This window comes from Grammomys surdaster, unplaced genomic scaffold (genome assembly GCF_004785775.1).
Source record: "Grammomys surdaster isolate TR1022 unplaced genomic scaffold, NIH_TR_1.0 126182, whole genome shotgun sequence".
Taxonomy (NCBI): Eukaryota; Metazoa; Chordata; class Mammalia; order Rodentia; family Muridae; genus Grammomys; species Grammomys surdaster.
In genome coordinates this window covers 3,020,820-3,037,963 of record NW_021620988.1, presented here as the reverse complement: position 1 = coordinate 3,037,963, position 17,144 = coordinate 3,020,820, and positions in this window count along the sequence as shown.

Below are 17,144 nucleotides of genomic sequence, written 5' to 3'. Positions count from 1 at the left end.
TTAGATACCATCATAATCATTTTTCTAATAAGGATAGTGATGCTTAAACGGTGCCCAAGCCACTTCTGTACCAAGTTTGGCAACTGTCATCAGTATTGCATCTCCTCCCAAAGACCACATGTTTACATTAAAATTCTGAAAGGGTGTGGTGCTTTAACATGCTTTCCAAAGGATTCACTATTTATGACATTTTTCTCACTTCGCTGTCAACCTTGAAAGTTTCTCTCCTGTAGCCTGTGGGTGAGGTGGAAGGTGACCAGTTTGGAGGTATCCAGAGTCTTGTACATGCTGGACAAGTACTGTCTCATATGGCTTTGTTGTTGATTTGAAACAAATAGATGAAGCGAACAACTCAACCAAATGACCTTGGAAAATAAAACCTAGAGCAGTTCCTCAAGAAACAGCTACTTCATCCCTGGGGGGTACCCAGCATCTCAAATGTTACAGGGAAAAATCCCAAGTCCATTAGTGCCTAGTCCATTTTCTTTCAATGTTGACAGATCAGTCAGCCATAAACTGAAAGGAAGCACAAGAACCTCTAGGCAAGGCAAAACAGAAATATACATGCATACAATATTTTATATTATATACAATACATAATATATGGTATATTATTATATATAATATATAATTATATTATATATCACATACAACATAATATATAATATAATATATAATATGTAATCCATAACATATAATATATATAATCATATAAGTATACAAAGTATATATACTATATATTATATACTCTATATAAGTATACATACTTATATATAAACATTTCTATATATTTATTTTATATATTTCTGTATTTACTACATGTTTATATACTTATAATAAGACAGTATATATAGTATATATAGTATAGTATATTTAGAATACATATACTATTAAATATTTATTACATATTTATACATATACTATACTTTTTTATATTTACTACATATTAAATATAAGTATTTGATATATATCAAAATTTAAATTTTTCACATTTCTCTCCAGATCCATTCTCTCCGGACAGTACTTGAGACTATCTTACTTTTCTCTTGCTGGTGATTGTTTCCTCTCCTCCTCTTTTTCTCTCCCCATCTCCCTTTTTCCCTTTTTCTCTCTCTCCCACTCTTATTTTCCCCCTCCTTCCCTCCCTTCCTCTTTCCCCTTTCTTCTCCTCTCTCTTTTTAAGTCTCAAAGCAGACCAGGTATCCAGCCAATCTCCCTGTCTCAAGCACTCGGGACTATTATAGACTGTGGAGACCATGGGACAAGGAAGCATGAGAACAAGGGGAACTGGAGAAAAGGAAATGCATGTAGTACTACCGCACTTTCACGTTGGTTATTGGCATTGATGACCATTTCCTTTTAAATAATAGTACATACCCTCTTGTTTTTATTTTATTGTATAGGTAGCCTCACAATAGGTGTGCAACTATGTTTTCCTTTAAAAATCACATTCTTTAACTCCTCCATTGGGATCTCCGAGCTCAATCCAATGGTTAGCTTTGAGCATCCACATCTGTATTTGTCAGGCTCTGGCAGAGCCTCTCAGGAGACAGCTGTATCAGGTTCTTGTCAGCAAGTACTTCTTGGCATCCGCAACAGTGTCTGGGTTTGGTGTCTGTAGATGGAATGAATCCTCAAGTGGGGCAGTCTCTGGATGGTCTTTCCTTTAGTCTATACTCCATAATTTGTCCCCATATTTCCTCCTGTGAGTACTTTGTTCCCCCTTCTAAGAAGGACTGAAGTATTCACACTTTGGTCTTCCTTCTTCTTGAGCTTGATGTGGTCTGTGAATTGTATCTTGGGTATTGTGAGCTTTAGGGCTAATATCCACTTATCAGTGAGTGCAAACCATGTGTGTTCTTTTGTGACTGAGTTACCACACTCAGGGTGATATTTTCTAGTTCTATCCATTTGCCTAAGAATTTCATTAAGTCATTGCTTTTAATAGCTGAGTAGTATTCCATTCTGGCGGAGTTAGAGAAAGGACAGAAGGAGCTGAAAAGGGGTTTGCATCCCCATAGGGGCAAGAACAATATCAACCAACCAGACCCCCCAGAGCTCCCAGGGACTAAATAACCAACCAAGGAGTACACATGGAGGGACCCATGGCTCCAGCTGCATATGTAGCAGAGGATGGCCTTATCGGGCATCAATGGGAGGAGAGGCCCTTGATCCTGTGAAGACTTGACGCACTAGTGTAATGCCAGGTCAGTGGGATGGGAGTAGGTGGGTGGGTGGCAGAACACCCTCATAGATGTGGTGGTGAGGGAGATAGGGGGTTTGCAGAGGGGAAACTGGGAAAGGGGATAACATTTGAAATGTAACTAAATAAAATACCCAAGAAAAGAAAAAAGAAAATAACTCCAAGACAACAACAAAATCACATTCTTTTTCCAGGCCACGGTACATGCCTTTTATCCCAGCACTAGGGAGGCAGAGGCAGGCAGATCTCTGAATTTGAAGCTAGCCTGGTATACAGAGTGAGTTCCAGGACAGACAGGGCTACACAGAGAAACTTGACTAAAAAAAAAAAAAAATCACATTTTTACATTTTTCAACACAGAACTAGCTATTTGAATTGAGTGCCCTTTCACCTCACATTGCTGTATAAACCTTCCCTGTTGGCTATGGCACCAAAAGGCATTGTTTCCCTTTAAAAGTGGCATCTGGACATCAGGGAAGCTTGGTCAAGTTTATTGATGCTGAAGTCATTAAAGAAGCTTTCAGTGTAGATGAGAAGGAATTTTCTACACATAGGAAAGCCTTATGGAAGCTGGGCATGATCCAAAGAAAGTACATCAGCCTCTAAGACAGCACAAGGTTGGCCATAGACTATGTCAATATTTATTCTGATTTTCTTTAAGGTACTCCAAATCCTGTGGCTTCCTGGGGGTACATATGAACTACAATCCTCAACTTTAAGAAATTTAAAATATTTCAGTAGCTATGAATTTGAGTCCAAAGAAGAACAGTCCACTCCCTTACTTCAAAGGCTTACGTAATTAAAGTTTTTTGAGGGGGAGCAGCAAATAAAAGAACTCCCTTATGGCTAGTTTTAGGGGGACAGTGAAGAGAATGGAGAGTCCAGAGACTATACTGAAGTAAACTATGCAGCTCAAGAATGAATAACTACAGTCCATGTTCCCTCTTTAAAAAGTTCTATCAATACAACCGTGTTAGAGTTTCTGTTGCTGTAAAGAGACACCATGACCACAGCAACACTTATAAAGCAAAACATTTAATTGGGCCTGGGTTACAGTTCAAAGGCTTAGTCCATTATCATCGTGGTAGAAGCACGGTCGTATTTTGTAGACATGGTACTGGAGAAGGAGCTGAGAGTTCTATATCTTGATCCACAGGCAGGAAAGAATGCCACACTAGTCCCATCATGAGTGTCTGAGACTTCAGAGTCTGCCCCCCAGGTAACACACTTCCTCAAACAAGGCCACATCTACTCCAACAAGGCCACACCTCCTCACACTGCCATTCTATATTGGCTAGGTATTCAATCACATGAGCCTATGGGGGCCATCCCTATTCAAACCATAAAAATAACTCAATTCTAAAGACTCCCACATACTGTGCCTTTCAAGTCTAAAGGTCAAATTCCACAATGAACAATTGAAACAGTCAAGTTAGGTCATATGTATTAGATTAACCCACTTGGACAAGGGCCATTTTGCATAGATCAGGCATGGGTGGCAGATGCTCATTGGTACAAGCTAAGCAGTTACCCCCCCTCCCCTCAAACTATCAGCTGCTATACAGCCTTAGAAGACAGTTCCACTTCCCCATGAGCTACACATCTTATTAACAGCTCTTTTACTGTTTCCTGAGGTAAATGTAAATATGACAGTTTGGGATGAAGATGAGGTCTTGTTTTAAAGAACAGAGAGCCTAGTTCTAGTACAAATGCTGGTTAGGAAGAGTTTAAGACCCGAGAGTTCCAAAGGGAGCAGTTCTTCACATTTAAATGCCAGCTTGAGTCGTGTCTGACCAGTAGTATGATCATCCACTTCCTAGTAGCGACAATGTTCAGAGTTCTGACAGCATCTAGTGACTGTGCACCAGCCTAGCACTGTGATTTCTGCCAGTACTTCTGTGGGTTGTTTTGTTTTGGGTTTTGGATTTGTTGTTGATGTTGCCGTTGTTGTTGTGTGTGTGTGCTTTGATTTTTTTGAGGCAGAGTTTCTCTGCATAATAATCCTGGCTGAACTCAGTTTGTATATCAGGCCGGCCTTGAACTCAGAGAGATCCACCTGCCTCTGCTTCCCAAGTGCTAGGATTAAGGTTTTTTGCCACCACACCCAGCATCTTCCAGTACATTCATAAGGTACAAAATTTAGGACAAGCACAATGTACAGTGCAGTCTCACTAATTAAACCTCCCTCCCAGAGCCATCAACAAGTACAATCCTTTCCCCAAAACTCTTCAGGACCATTTATTCACCACACTACAGTAAGGTTGCATTCTAATCTTTACAGTCTGCAATCATGGTTATTGGACCAAATGACACTGTAATAGTTAGTTTTCTATTGCTGTGACACAATACCAAGAAGTTATCAGCTGATAAAGAGCAAAGGTTCATTGGTTTTGGAGGTTTTAGGCCATGACTGGTAGGCTCTGTTGCTTTGAAGACTGTGGTGAGGCAGAGCATTAAAACTGAAGCATGACCTCATGGCCACCAGCATGTGAAGAGGAGGGAGAGTTAGAGGTCAACGTATCCCCATTCAAGGGCATGCTCCCCAAAACCCCACTTTCTTATACTAGGTCCTACCTCTTAAAGGTCTGGCTGCCTGTCAGTATCACCATAAGCTATGGACTTTAACACAAATCATGACCCTTTGAGAGATGCTCTAAATCTAACTATAGCCATGTTATAACTATGTAATATCGACTTAATTTTTTAAATCAATTTCACATATATGTTATGATTAAGCAAGAGTTTTTGAGTTCACAATAGCATTATATAAACATCTATCTTCTCTGCAAAAAAAAAAATAACTCAAGTAACTATTAAAGATGTGGATCATAGCACTAAAAGTCACTGTTACTGCTAGTCAAAAGGAACTGTGGAAACAAATAGGCCAAGGTGGACGTGATTTTCTTTGTAGTGCCTGGCTATGGCCTTCAGCAAGTTATAATTGGACTCTAACCATTCTTCATATTAATTGTACTTGGTGATACATAAAATTATATCATGTAAGAACTATAGTCTAATTAATAGCCTCTCAAATAAGTATGTGTATTTATATAAGTAGTTTAACCTTCTTAATTAAAATTAATTGTCATCTTGATCAATTTAATAAAGTTGATTCCTATAAACTCAATAAGATAATAAAGAGTGACTCATGCCCCAAACTATTAGAAATTCTGGAGTCTGTCCTGTCCTTGCAGCAAATTTGACATTAGAAGTAATCCTTGCCACTTATGACCATTTTCTTTTTTTCCTTACTTCCTTCTTTCCTTCCTGCTTCCTTTCTCCCTTTCTCTCTTTTTTCCTTGTTGTACCCCTTTTGTGTGTTGTACATAGGAAGTACTCGATAAATATTTTTTGCCTCCCTGAGGCAAAATAAAATTGTTGAGCAAAGTCATTGCAATGTCTCACATCTGGCTCATTCTCTCTTCCTTCCCTTCCTGACCCTGCCTTGGGGGTTAGTCAATCCGGTTTGCTCAGCTCCGGGCCACGCCCTTCTCTTCAGTTCTCCTTGTTGTTTCCTCTCCAGCTTCTTCTCTGTCCCACAAAAAAGAAAAAAGAAAATTCCCTTCAATGATTAACGAGACAGTGGTTTCTCTGGGACCAGCTGTGGGGAGCACTGAATCCAATAAATCACTCCACTAGGAATAAACTTCTGACAAACCAAGACTGTTCACTTTACTTCATCCATAACCGAACAAAAGGGGGGGAAATGTAAAGCTTCCGGTGAATGAGAAGGTTGAAACTGGTCTAGAATAAAATATTTAACAGCAGTTTTGTCTGGTCTGTTGCTGAATTTATTGTTTCCCACGTGGTGAATGAGGCTGATTTAAACTTTTTTTATTTTACTAAAGATGAATTTTTTTCCACTAGCAGATTCCTTAAAGGTTAACTTTGAATTTTGCTTTAATGTCCCAATTGCTGAACCATAAAGCTGGTATCATTCTGAAGCTGCATTTCAGAAAAACGACCGTGCAGAGCAATGTTTTGTTGCCACTGTCTGGAGCCTGGCTGGCAGAACAAAGAGTCTGAAGCAGAGATGGGAGCTTTGCCAGCTGAAATACCGGCACCCAGGGCAGGCTATTCTACAGCACACCATGTTCTCCGGGGACGCCCCAATTACATTTCAGAGACAACTCAGACTCCAACAGCAGTGGGACCGTCTCGCTTTTTATTATCTAACTCACAGCTTTCCAATTTTCTTTTGTGTTTCAGAAGAGAAATTACAGCCCTATGTCATCATGGTGATTACCTGGCCAAAACAAAGTTATATTGAAGACAGTGAAAGCTGGACCTGCTGATTCCCAACAGTGACGATTTCAATCCCATTAGAACTTTCTTTCCCGTCCCAGCTTCCTTCACGGCTTTTGGTCTCAGTAGCTGTAGAGACACATATAGATTAGGTAACATATAGATGCTTAATAGCTAGGTAGATGATGATGATGATGATGATGACAGATACATAAATACATATGTAAATACATACATACGTATGTTGATAGGTGCATAATTAGATAGATGATAGACAGTGGTAGATTGATAAATCACAGATAGATATAGATAAGTAGATGTGTAATAGCTTATATATAGACACATATGCAGACAGAGAGATGACAGATGAAAAATAAGTAATAGATAAATGATAGATAGAAGATAGATAGACAGACAGACAGACAGACAGACAGATGAGAGCAGATAATCTTCATTTCCTCCATCTCTCCTTGTTTCCTAGTATAATTCATATTAAGACCACAGGATTTTTGGACTTCCAGGATCTTAGTGAATATCTAGAAGATTTAGACACACTGCTCAGAGTTAGGCAGATCTCATTGTGAACAGCAGTACCACCATCCCCAAGGAAAAGGAAAAGATTCAGGAGCAGGCAGAAGGAAAATCAATAAATTTATGGTTTTGCTTGTTTCCCCAGGCAAGTAAGTAAAATTTTCAAATCACGTTATAGATGATTGATATTTGGGAATTAAATTTTCCTGCAGTTCCAACAGAAATTAAGGCACCAGGTCAATGATGAAGCAGTGTACATCATTAGGGTATATTATAATAAATAATAAAGATGGTAACAAATGTACCCAGTACAAAGCAGTGAATGCTATGACTCTCCACCATTCTGCAGCATGTCTGCTGTTTCTTCTTCTGCACTGAATGTAAACATATTCTCTCCATCCTCTAATGGAGGCATTGGGTGTTAAGGAGAGGATGAAGGAAGGAATAAATTGGGAAGAATAAAACACCATACAATAAGAGGGGAGGCAGAGAAGGAGAAAGAGCTATGTGCATTCATATAAATAAGCTGGACTTCAGAGAGAAGATACTACTTAGCCATGGTCTTTTTGATATCCATTGTCCAGGCATACAAGTATCTGCCAAGAACCCTGCACCATGTCATTTCAGGTGCTTCTGAAACTTATTCTTCTTCAAGAATGGCAGAGGGTGGAATCCCACCAAAGATAGAGCGTTCAAAAAATCTCAACAAGTGCTTTAAAAAAAAAACATAAAAGAATGCATTTTTGTCTTGTTCCTCCTAATACACTCTGTCCAAGCTGTGGATGAGGAGGGATTGAGATGTCAACAGTCAGAGAAACGAATGGTATTTAAGGTCATCGTGGGAGGGGAGGGGAGAACATCCAGTACAAGGATTACATCACCAGCCATGCCGATAACAGACTCTAGGATTGCACTTGCATTTACAATGAATGTGAGTTTGAAGAGATAATCCCATTTTTTAAACAAATGCCATGTTTCTAACTTAGGACAGTAAGCAGTAAGTGACCAGGGCATAACACAATAAAGGTAAGAAAGAGGCTTTTCTCTTCCAGTGATGTATTTCTATTTCATGTGAGGAACAGCTTATACAAATTAATTCTAACACCATCTTCTTTGTTATTCACAGCATGTATCATGAAATTTAGTAAGCATAATTCCCAACATTGGAGATACACTCTCATGTTTATAATGAACATGATTTCCCCACCATATTACTATCGTAAATGTAACCAGAGACATCATCATAGGCATTCTGGATCACTGTCATCAGCATAGTTATTCAAAGGGCATACTTGATTCAAAGGACCGTGTCATACATACATACATATATATATATGTATGACATATATACAGTATATATATATATATATAGTGATATATTCATATATATATATATCCATATACTGTACATATTATGTGAATCCAGAAATTTAGAATGCTAGAGATCTTTGCTAACATCTTGTAGAAATTATAGTCAATATTGAAAATCAGCTAATTTACTGAAAGGAAGATTTTATTTCAGACATCATTAAATCAATGGTCACTACAAAGTAGAAAACTTGGAAGAAAGAAGGAAAAAAGCATTCTTAAAACATTAATGCCTGAAATGGCCCAGTTAGAAGTAATCTATATTTGAAATGTGAGTAAGTCCATGGCTTTAAGTGACACTTGTTATGGGGACCCTTGAAGTCTTAAATGTTTTCACCATCATCTGAGCTTAGAGAGAAGATGCTGAAGGGCCAATATGGAAGCACTTTTTTCAAGCTCTTGGGAAGTATTCACTAAAGTCAACAATCTTTGGTGAGGTTTTCCTCCTTTCGAGATGAATAGGACCAAATGCCAGAAACACTTGAAATGACAACACCAAGTAAAGCCACAAAAAGTTAAAACAGATGTCTTTTTTATAAATGTGTGCTTTCACTCCTGAAAGGCAGTGAGTATGTAAACATCCATGTGTGTCCAACTTATTCTGTAAAAGAAAGACAATAGAGTGAAATCTACTCTCAGTCCTTTCCCTTCCCTCTTTTCTTTTTTCCTACAGAAAGCACCTTGCCTCTCAACCAGTGGAGTGTGCTGGCTTTAGGAAGAATTAGAATTGTTTCAGAAAGGTAAAGAGAAAGAAAGATTTGGTTTCTAGAGTAGGAATTTTGGATCCCACAGAAACAGAATAATCTTGAAAACCCAGTGTTTGAGAGAGAAGGGGGCTCCTAAGGCTTCAGGCACTCGCTTTATATCTGTTAATCAATACGAACTTCAGGTCAGGAGGCATGGGATCTAGACCAGCGTTCTAAGAAGGGCAGGAAATGTGAGAACATACATTGAGAAACGATGTGACCAATAGAAGGAAAAAGAATATATTTCTTAGTAGATATGTGTGTAAGACTCTTGTCTCATTATTGCTGGTGTGCTTCTCAGTCTCTGATGGCAGTGTGATTATCTGCTCACGCCACTGCCTGCAGTCATGTGGTTGAGGGGCCACATGTCTCCCTTGCAGGCAGGCAGCAGTGCAGCATGTACTGGTTGTGCTTCTTTCACTCCACATTAGCATGCTCCTTTGGTGTTGGCTTCTGTAAGCCTTCCATTTATTCCACACATCTCAGCAGCAGAACACCAGGGCTGCTCCTAAATTCACTCTAAGCCACTGACAGAAAGAATTTGGGCTGTGCTGTAAGTTTCCAGCCAGAAAAAGAAAAGACTGTGTTTAAGATACTGTGGCACAATTCTAAGATTAGAACAGGCAGTTCCTGATATAATCAACTAGATAACATGCCTGACACAGTTAACACACTTCCCAGCCTGGAAGACCTCTCTATTGTGTGCAATGGCCATTATCACACTGACCACACTACCTAGGGACTATTACCCGAATGTCTACCTACCTGCTCTGCTCATACCAGATTGTAGATAAACAAGTACGCCTCTGTTTTTTTTTTTTTTTAGAAACATAGTAATGGCAATGCTCCTTGATATGTATATCATATTTGACTCAAAGTAGGAGAAAAAAGTCTAAGTTCATGTATACGGATACATTTATTGGTCCATTTTGTTGCATGCCTAGAAACAATGTTTGCTCTTATTCCTGTGAGGATTTGCACCATGTTTATTCAATAATGTGGATTAATCACTAACTTTCCCATTTACACAAACACATAGACAAACGTATGTATATATGTATGCATGTGCATATATGTGTGTATGTGATAATTATATGGCCCACAGAAAACAAATGGCCTGTTTTGAGTATAATGCATTTTTGAAATTTTTTTAACGTGTTTATATGTTTTTTTAAAATGCATGTCTTAGAAAAAAAAAAAGGAACTTGGAGATGTCCCCCTCCCCCATCCACGGAAATCAGTTCTAAACAGTTGTAGTAAATGAAGGAACTCTTTGGGAAGAAAATAGAGCCACTGGCTTAAATTAATCATTTGTGGTTACAGTTGTGGAAAACAGCTGCAAAATTCATGGGTGATGTTGTAACTAAGCAAGCAGCAGTGCAGAGTGGTCTGCACAGGCAGATCATGACTACAAAGTTTCTTGGTCTTTGGAGAGAGAAAATTTTTACCATCTAGTATACCTGTATTATCCTTGCAAATGTAATATGTAAAAAAAGGTATGTAGTAACCTTCATTTAGAGCTGTAAATTCTACTGAATTTCTTTTACTTAATTTCATGTTTTCATAGGCTACTGGGGATTTGATCATTAAGAAATAAGATATTGGGAAAAGTATAGTATTTTAGACCTGCTTTGTTAAAGCTTATTTTTAAGTATGAGTTCTTTTTGGGGGAAAAAAAGAAAAATTATGTGATCTAAAATACGCATTTTTTTGAGCTAGCTAAAAAAAAACAAACAGCAGTAAGTCCAACAGTCTATCGATGTTCGTACTGACTAGGTATTGGATTCCAATACTCATGTTGTCTATAGGGTCATTGCTGGGAAACGATCACTTAACTCTTTAAGAATGGACTTGCAGATGAAAACTGTTACGTTTACTCATTCTCCTATCACAGAAGTCAGTGTTTCATGAGTGTCTGTTGAATATCTGAACATCCCTTGTCCTCCTCGATAAAGAACATAGGGAGTCGGAGTGTAGCCCTTGTTCTTTGTTAGCCATGTAGATCGCTGCATCCCCTCATGGACCAGTCTATGGCTGGATACATAGGAAAAATGAGGATCTATATTTAATCCACTGAATTTTACGTTGGGCTTACGTGAGCTTCTTCTCCTGCCTTTCTTCATCCTTTCCTTCTTTCATTGCTTTCTTCTTTCCTTCCTTCTTTCCTTACTTTCTTCCTTTTTCCCCATTCCTTCCAACTAACAGAAGGACACATGGGGGGGGTGTTGATCCTTTGCTAGTACTCTGAGCTTTGATTGGAGGACTCCATCTTTTGCTAATACTCTAAGCTTTGATTGGAGGACTCCATCCTTTGCAAGTATCCTAAGCTTTGATTGGAGGATCTCATCTTTTGCTAATAGTCTGAGCTTTGATTGGAAGACTCCATCTTTTGCTCGTACTCTGAGCTATAATTCTTTAGTAAGTACTCAGAGTTATGAAGACCATCATCCTGGGTGATGCAGACACCCCCATGCCTGAAAACAGACCCGGAGGCTAGATAACATCTGAAAATGCCTTCAAGTCTCCTGTCTTGCAATTCTACTAACCGCTTTACATTTTCCTGTAATTTATTCTCTGAAAATGCCTATTCATACAATAGAATGATATGAGATTAACCCAATGCCACATACCCGCTTTGCCTATTCCAACAGCAATGACTCTGAGACTTTGATAACTAATCCAAAGACCTCTTCTTACATTTTTGTCAACTGAATAAAAACCTTAAACCAATGCCTGTCAGATGATCTATTCCAGGCACCTCGTTCACCAAGCTTTCAATTCCTCGGTTCACCTTTATTATTTCGTCCACGTTATATTCTTTTTGTTGTTGCGAACTAAGAAACTGCTAACCCTAGGAACTACATTAAGGATCCAGGTATCGCCACATGTGAAGATGTTTTAAACATAATCGTGACATGTCCCTAGAGAAAACAAGAATCTACATGGATTCTTGAAGTTTTAAGCTAAAGATAACTCTCTGGCCACCAGTAACTTACACACGGTTCAACTTTGTCTCTGGAGAACTTGTCTTCATTATACTCTATAAAGTACATGAACAAGGGGCAGTGAAAATAATGTTACTATTGAGTGCCTCTTTTATACCAACCCCACTAACAGATACACCAGAGTCTATCTGAATGTTAGTATGGAAGCTGCAAAAAGCTGCAGGCTTGATTCAAACACAAAGCTTACAACCAAAGCAATAGTATCATAATCTCACTTGTAGGTGTCAAGGGGTCACGGAAGTGACTAGATTGATCACTAGGTTATAGGAGTAATAAAGAATAGAGCTCGGAATGGACCCCAGAGGGTCCACTATATGCTGGAAGTCTGCTCCCTGTGTGGGATAAAAATAAGCAAGAGCCCTGCCATTTTAAGACCCAGAAAAGCAATCAGAAAACAAGACAGATTCATGTAAAATTAAACAGCAATGAAATATTGAGATAATGGCTCAAGTCAAGAGAGAAAAATTGTTGCATGGCAGAACATGAGTAATTGCTAAATGGATATCAGACAATAACTGGTATAGCCATTAAGGGAAAGGGGGGTCTATAAATATTTACAAGTTTTGGTAAATTCAGTCCATGTATTTGGAATTTCTTTCTTAAAGTCCCCCAAACTAGATGCTGCACAAAGACTGGTGTTAAAAGAGTTATGTGACTTTTTTCTCCATCAAGGTGCCCTGGAGAAGAGAAACGATCTGACACATGTGGAGAAAACTGGAGACAGTCTATGGCAAGGCTGTCGTATCTCTATCTGATGTCTTCATGTGCTTTGTTTTCCTTTACAAAGTTTGAGTTTCAGAAGCAGCTGAAAGTCTTTGCAGCTTGCTATTTTAGAGTCACAAATGATAATCTTTGAAATGGAAATGTGAAACATGCTTTGGGTTTTGCTCTGCAGCTTAATATAAAATTAGCATAAAGAACTATAAGTTTTTAAAAAGAATTTGAGGGTAATTTCTTAACCAAGAAGTCAGAGTTACACCGGCAACACCTAAACAGTAACTTCCACTCTCATTCCCACGTTAGTGGATGTGGCAGCCAGACTCCGTGTTCCTCCAGGTCCTGGTCATATTAATAAAGGAAGAGGATGCTGAACACAGGACACATCTCACTCTTAATTCTGCATTGCATTGCAGCTGTGCGCTTTTGACAAAGACCAAGTGATCTAGAGCTTGCAAGAAGCGGAGATATAGCAGGTCAAATTTAGGTCTGGGTTCAGATTCCTTTCTGTGTGAAAATAGTGATGCTAGCTTTTAAAAAATCAAGTCACTTGTCTGGTAGAGTGGGCCACAATAATAATCAAAGTTGTGAAAACTGAAAATATATGCCCTGCCTGGCTACATAGGGCTATTAGAGAAGAGTCTATACATTACAGACCTTAGTGTGTATGTGTATGGAAACCGCTCTAGTGTGAATATTGTAGCTCAGATTAGAAGAGAAATTGGGCCCACTGAAGCTAAAGGTTTCTGAATAAGCTATGCAGAGATACTGAAATGAAGGGACAGACACCGATTTTAATTCAAAAGGCTCTCATCAGAATCTTGAAGTTGACTTTCTTTATAAAATGTGTGTGTGTGTGTGTGTAAATAGTTCAATTTGTAAGATCCATGGCACATAAGCATGGAGGCCTGAGAACTGAGTGTGGCAGAACATGTGGGAAATACCAGACAAGAGGATCTCTGGGACTTGTTGATCAACCAGTGTAGTCAAATCAGCAAGCTCCAGATTTTAGGAGAAAACCTGTCTCAAAAAGTAATGTGGAGAGTAAATGAATAAAACATTCAATGTTCACTTTTGATCTTCACACACATGAACATACATGTACACGCAAACACAAACATATATGCACACACATATAACTTCTTTTTTTCAGTTTACATCTATGGGAAACTGAAGTAACATTTCTATGTCATACAGAAATTCAAATTGTAACTAGATCTAGATATATACAGAATGAAGGGAAGGGAATTTAAAGTCAAGTCATTAGTAATAAAAACCCTAGCTTCGGAGTCAGACTAGCATCTCACTAACAATATGACCTTCGGGGAGTTGCCTGGCCTCTCCAGGCCTCAGTTACCTCCTTTATAAGATAGGGTACAGAAGACATAGCTCATATGATACTTGTGGTCATTACAAATGCTATCTAGTTGGACACCAGCATATCTCTACAGTCTCGGGTGCCCCAGAGGCTGAGATGGGAAGAGCATGTGACCAAGCTGTGCAACACAGTGAGATTTTGTCTATAAAATTCCTGACAGTATATACCAGGAGCTTAGTTATTGCCTGAAATTGACATATATTCAATAAATAGAAGTGAGTTGCCATTATTTATAAAAAACATGTACTGGGTATATATTAGATGATGGAGAGAAATAAGGAAATATAATATTGTGCTTCTCCCCATCAATACTGTATTTCAATCCACATCCCTTTACATATTTTCACCACAATGCTCGCTCAATTTTAAAAACCAGGAGTAGAAATGGATCACTGGATAAAAGGGCTTGCTGCACAAGCCCGAGGAACATAGTGTGAGTCTCGGGACTGCACAACAATCCAAGTATGACCACACATACTTGTAATGTCAGTGCCACAAGGTGTGAAGACAAGAGGGTCCTGAGGTTTGACGTCAGCAGCCAGGCACCAGGTCCCGTGACGAACCTATCTCAAGGAAACATGGTAGAGAATAATAAACAAGGCACCCATCCTCCTCTGACCTCATGAGCATGCATCCAGGTGCATATACATGTGTGTGCACACATACATGCGTGCATGTGCATGCGCACGTGCACACATACACACACACACACACACACACACACACACACAGACATGCAGGTGCATGTGCATACCAGAAAAGGCATTTGTAATCCAAGAAAGTGCAGTGAGATTTGAATGTAGTGTCTCTCATAACCTCACGTGTCTGGACATTTGGTCTCCAGCTGGGGTGATATTTGGGGATACAGTGGTATCTTTACTAATGGGGCTATATATAGGAAGTAAATCACTGTGATGTGGGCCTTATGGGTCATAGTCATGTCCTAGTTCTTACCCATCCTCTGATTTCTGCTTCCCTGAAATGTAAGCAAACACTTTCCCTCTGTCACCACCCTAGCTGTGAGCTGCTGTGAACTCCACCATGCCTTCCTGACTATTGTGGGTTGTCCCACCTCAAACCACGAACCAAAGAAACCCTGCTTCCCTGCAGTCTCCCCTCTCAATGGCACAAAAGCTTCACAATGTATACATGAATTATAAATCAGAGACTGGAGAAATGACCACGTGGTTAAGAGTGCCTGCTACTCGTGCAAGAGGATCCCAGTTCAGTTTCCAGGACCCCTGTGATTCTAGTTGCAGGGGATCAGATGCCCTCTTCTGACTCCTGCAGGCAACCATGTAGACACAGACAGGTGAGTAAATGAAAATCAGTCTTTAAAATGAATACATTATAAATAATATGCATAAACTTCTATTTAAAAATTCATATACTCTATAAAACATACACAATAAATGCAAGAAAATACATAAAAACTTATGAAGTAGCTTTATGCCTTTTTGTGATATATATATATGTATATCCCTTTAGAGACCCTTGTTTTAGACAGCAATTGACAAATTTTTTGTAAGAGAGCCATATAGTAAATATTCAAAAATTTTCAGCTTATGTAAAATCTCAGCAGTATCTCCTTTGTTTTCTTTTTATTGCAAACAGTTCTTCAATAGTGTATACTGACATTTACTCCTGGGACCACACAAAAGATAGAGAAGCAGCTATAGTATATTCCTTGTTTTAGATTATAGGCCTCTCTAGAATAAATTAACCCAGGAGATAAATGAGTGGACACATAAATATCTAATGAATCCTAAATTAAATCAACTACCAAATGCAAATGTGTGAGACAAAGGAGGCCAGCTTCAGCAAAGATAGATGTTCCATGAGGTCCCCAGTAAGCTGATACCTAAGAGTGGGCATGAACCAGTCACAGAAGAGCAAAGGAGAAGCCCTCTTACAGGGAAACCATACAAGTTCCAAGCCAAGACGTGGTGAAGAACTTGCTCGTTAAAAATATTCGGTCTTGTCTCCTGGAGGAGTTCCGTGAAAGGACAAAGGAGCAGAATGCAAGATGAGATTTGGAAGTAAGATAAGAGATAGCACGGAGAGTTCTGAAGACAATTTCCAGGAGCATGTGAAGCAGAAATAAAAATCATTAGACCGTGTGTGCGGGAATGTAGGCAGAGTGAAATCGGCAGCAGAACGTGGCAGGTCAAAGAGGAGTGGGCCGCTTTGATGAGGGCCGTGGGCTACTTGGGATGATGATTAACCTGCAAAGTCCTTCACTGGCATTCTGCCTTGAGACAAAGTCATCACTGGGGCACATGCTGTTCTGACTCTGACTTTTATTAACCAAACCAAGCAAGTTTAGAGCAAAGTTTATACTCCCTTCTGCTCCAGTTCTTTTTATGATATTCAAACTAAAATGTCATTAAAATATCGTCCTTGGAAGACCACCCAAGACAGAAGCAACACTATTTGCCTCCAGAGAGGGAAACTGGGGGTATCAGTGGCACAGAGAGGGAAGGAAGCCAACATACCAGGCACTATTATAGAAAACTGATTATATTATATAAAATTAAATAGCTTAAAATTAAACATTAAATTTGTGCAACCTCTCAATGGGCTGGGGTGTGTGAAATAGATCTCTAATGATAGTTGCGCAGTATAAACAAGCAATTACTTCCATCCCAATATTTTCAAAATATGACTAAAGTGGCAATTTGTAGTGTGTATGTACATGAAACAGGAAATCATACTGGAAATATGTAATTAATAAAAAAAACTGACTATATCTAAGAAGTCACGGAAGTAGTAGAATCAACATTTTTTTTTAACCAAATGAGGACCTGGGAAGGTGGCTCCGGGGATCAGTGCTTGCCTTGCAAATACGAGGGCCAGAGTTTGGATCTTCAGAACTCAAGTAAAACTCAGGCAGTTGTGCCAGCCGCTTAACCCCAACTCTCAAGAGACAGAGAAGGGCATCCTCTGATCAA